The following is a 4,195-nucleotide window of genomic DNA, read 5'->3' as shown; positions in this document are numbered from 1 at the left end:
GTTAGCCTAGCTTAGCATCAGGACTGGAAGCTTTGGAAACGGTTAGCCTAGATTAGCATCAGGACTGGAAACTTTGGAAACGGTTAGCCTAGCTTAGCGTCAGGACTGGAAACTTTGTAAACGGTTAGCCTAGCTTAGCGTCAGGACTGGAAGCTTTGGAAACGGTTAGCCTAGCTTAGCAGCAGGACTGGAACTTTTGGAAACGGTTAGCCTAGCTTAGCGTCAGGACTGGAAACTTTGGAAACGGTTAGCCTAGCTTAGCGTCAGGACTGGAATGACTGAATATGATGTAGAGGAAGAGATGGTATGAAATAAAAGGTAACATCAATACGAGTTTTATTTTCACCATTTTTGTAAATACATATTTTTTTTATCTCAGGAAGTTAATTAAAATGAAAATACACAAAGTACACATAGTACACAAACTACACATAGTACACAAACTACACAAAGTACACGTAAAAAACAGTACAATGGTTGAAACCGCAGGAAGCTGCTTCAGGAGGGAATTATGTCATATTAACATTCATATAAAAATACAGACGCATCTATAGCTACAGCCTTTTTACAATATAAACAACTCCAGGTGAGGGTCAGGTGACCTCCATCACTCCAGGTGAGGGTCAGGTGACCTCCATCACTCCAGGTGAGGGTCAGGTGACCTCCATCACTGCAGGTGAGGGTCAGGTGACCTCCATCACTGCAGGCGAGGGTCAGGTGACCTCCATCACTGCAGGTCGAAACTCATCTCGTCCTCCTCGCAGCCGTAATCTGAAAACAGGATCAGGTTCAGGTTTTTATATCAACTATAATGTCTGTAATATCTCTTCACATCCTGCAGGGAAACACATTGAAAATAAAACAGAATAACACAATCTAGTTTTTCAAAATAAAAGCCTGGACGGACCTCCTACGAGCTGCAGAGCGCTGACACACTCTTCCTCCTCCACTTCCTGCACCTCTTCCTCCTCTTCCTCCTCTTCCTCCACCTCCTGCTCCTCTCCCTCCTCCTGCTGGTCCTGGTCTACAGACGGGGGGGCAGCGGTGGGGCAGGAGGCCTCAGGTGATGCATCTGTTGTCATGGTGACAGCGTTCCCTGCCTGAGAAAAACAATTAGCAAACTAAAGCACTGTGATCGCCCCCTGTGTAATGTGGTAGTAATCATACTGTGATCGCCCCCTGTGTAATGTGGTAGTAATCATACTGTGATCACCCCCTGTGTAATGTGGTAGTAATCATACTGTGATCGCCCCCTGTGTAATGTGGTAGTAATCATACTGTGATCACCCCCTGTGTAATGTGGTAGTAATCATACAGTGATCACCCCCTGTGTAATGTGGTAGTAATCATACTGTGATCACCCTCTGTGTAATGTGGTAGTAATCATACTGTGATCACCCCCTGTGTAATGTGGTAGTAATCATACAGTGATCGCCCCCTGTGTAATGTGGTAGTAATCATACTGTGAGCCCCCTGTGTAATGTGGTAGTAATCATACAGTGATCGCCCCCTGTGTAATGTGGTAGTAATCATACTGTGATCGCCCCCTGTGTAATGTGGTAGTAATCATACAGTGATTGCCCCCTGTGTAATGTGGTAGTAATCATACAGTGATTGCCCCCTGTGTAATGTGGTAGTAATCATACTGTGATCGCCCCCTGTGTAATGTGGTAGTAATCATACTGTGATCGCCCCCTGTGTAATGTGGAAGTAATCATACAGTGATCACCCCCTGTGTAATGTGGTAGTAATCATACAGTGATCACCCCCTGTGTAATGTGGTAGTAATCATACGTGGATCGCCCCCTGTGTAATGTGGTAGTAATCATACAGTGATCACCCCCTGTGTAATGTGGTAGTAATCATACTGTGATCGCCCCCTGTGTAATGTGGAAGTAATCATACAGTGATCACCCCCTGTGTAATGTGGTAGTAATCATACAGTGATCACCCCCTGTGTAATGTGGTAGTAATCATACTGTGATCGCCCCCTGTGTAATGTGGTAGTAATCATACAGTGATCACCCCCTGTGTAATGTGGTAGTAATCATACTGTGATCGCCCCCTGTGTAATGTGGTAGTAATCATACTGTGATCGCCCCCTGTGTAATGTGGTAGTAATCATACTGTGATCACCCCCTGTGTAATGTGGTAGTAATCATACAGTGATCGCCCCCTGTGTAATGTGGTAGTAATCATACTGTGATCGCCCCCCTGTGTAATGTGGTAGTAATCATACAGTGATTGCCCCCTGTGTAATGTGGTAGTAATCATACAGTGATCACCCCCTGTGTAATGTGGTAGTAATCATACTGTGATCGCCCCCTGTGTAATGTGGTAGTAATCATACTGTGATCGCCCCCTGTGTAATGTGGTAGTAATCATACAGTGATTGCCCCCCTGTGTAATGTGGTAGTAATCCTACTGTGATCGCCCCCTGTGTAATGTGGTAGTAATCATACTTTGATCGCCCCTGTGTAATGTGGTAGTAATCATACAGTGATCGCCCCCTGTGTAATGTGGTAGTAATCATACTGTGATCGCCCCCTGTGTAATGTGGTAGTAATCATACAGTGATTGCCCCCTGTGTAATGTGGTAGTAATCATACTGTGATCGCCCCCTGTGTAATGTGGTAGTAATCATACAGTGATTGCCCCCTGTGTAATGTGGTAGTAATCATACTGTGATCGCCCCCTGTGTAATGTGGTAGTAATCATACAGTGATTGCCCCCTGTGTAATGTGGTAGTAATCATACAGTGATTGCCCCCTGTGTAATGTGGTAGTAATCATACTGTGATCGCCCCCTGTGTAATGTGGTAGTAATCATACTGTGATCGCCCCCTGTGTAATGTGGTAGTAATCATACAGTGATTGCCCCCTGTGTAATGTGGTAGTAATCCTACTGTGATCGCCCCCTGTGTAATGTGGTAGTAATCATACTTTGATCGCCCCCTGTGTAATGTGGTAGTAATCATACAGTGATTGCCCCCTGTGTAATGTGGTAGTAATCCTACTGTGATCGCCCCCTGTGTAATGTGGTAGTAATCATACTTTGATCGCCCCTGTGTAATGTGGTAGTAATCATACTGTGATTGCCCCCTGTGTAATGTGGTAGTAATCATACTGTGATTGCCCCCTGTGTAATGTGGTAGTAATCATACTTTGATCGCCCCTGTGTAATGTGGTAGTAATCCTACTGTGATCGCCCCCTGTGTAATGTGGTAGTAATCATACAGTGATTGCCCCCTGTGTAATGTGGTAGTAATCATACAGTGATCGCCCCCTGTGTAATGTGGTAGTAATCATACAGTGATTGCCCCCTGTGTAATGTGGTAGTAATCATACAGTGATTGCCCCCTGTGTAATGTGGTAGTAATCATACTGTGATCGCCCCCTGTGTAATGTGGTAGTAATCATACTGTGATCGCCCCCTGTGTAATGTGGTAGTAATCATACAGTGATTGCCCCCTGTGTAATGTGGTAGTAATCATACTGTGATCGCCCCCTGTGTAATGTGGTAGTAATCATACTGTGATCGCCCCCTGTGTAATGTGGTAGTAATCATACTGTGATCGCCCCCTGTGTAATGTGGTAGTAATCATACTGTGATCGCCCCCTGTGTAATGTGGTAGTAATCATACTGTGATCGCCCCCTGTGTAATGTGGAAGTAATCATACAGTGATCACCCCCTGTGTAATGTGGTAGTAATCATACAGTGATCACCCCCTGTGTAATGTGGAAGTAATCATACTGTGATCGCCCCCTGTGTAATGTGGTAGTAATCATACTGTGATCGCCCCCTGTGTAATGTGGTAGTAATCATACTGTGATCGCCCCCTGTGTAATGTGGTAGTAATCATACAGTGATCGCCCCCTGTGTAATGTGGTAGTAATCATACAGTGATTGCCCCCTGTGTAATGTGGTAGTAATCATACTGTGATCGCCCCCTGTGTAATGTGGTAGTAATCATACTGTGATCGCCCCCTGTGTAATGTGGTAGTAATCATACTGTGATCGCCCCCTGTGTAATGTGGTAGTAATCATACTGTGATCGCCCCCTGTGTAATGTGGTAGTAATCACACTGTGATCGCCCCCTGTGTAATGTGGTAGTAATCATACTGTGATCGCCCCCTGTGTAATGTGTTAGTAATCATACAGTGATTGCCCCCTGTGTAATGTATTGGTTTTGT

General features: G+C 45.0%; 1 long non-coding RNA gene across 1 annotated transcript; it reads right to left on the bottom strand.

Moving 5' to 3' along the window:
• Nucleotides 1-312: 312 nt before the first annotated feature.
• Nucleotides 313-1,773, bottom strand: LOC117557186. Its single transcript, XR_004570671.1, has 2 exons — nt 908-1,773; nt 313-771 (listed from the first exon to the last, which is right to left on the bottom strand). It is a non-coding gene; the product is annotated as an uncharacterized LOC117557186 (long non-coding RNA).
• Between the last annotated feature and the right edge of the window lie 2,422 nt (nt 1,774-4,195).

The sequence above is a fragment of the Gymnodraco acuticeps genome, unplaced genomic scaffold (genome assembly GCF_902827175.1).
Source record: "Gymnodraco acuticeps unplaced genomic scaffold, fGymAcu1.1, whole genome shotgun sequence".
NCBI classification, from domain to species: domain Eukaryota; kingdom Metazoa; phylum Chordata; class Actinopteri; order Perciformes; family Bathydraconidae; genus Gymnodraco; species Gymnodraco acuticeps.
The sequence above is the reverse complement of the archived record's forward strand: the minus strand, read 5'-3'. Positions and strand labels throughout refer to the sequence as shown.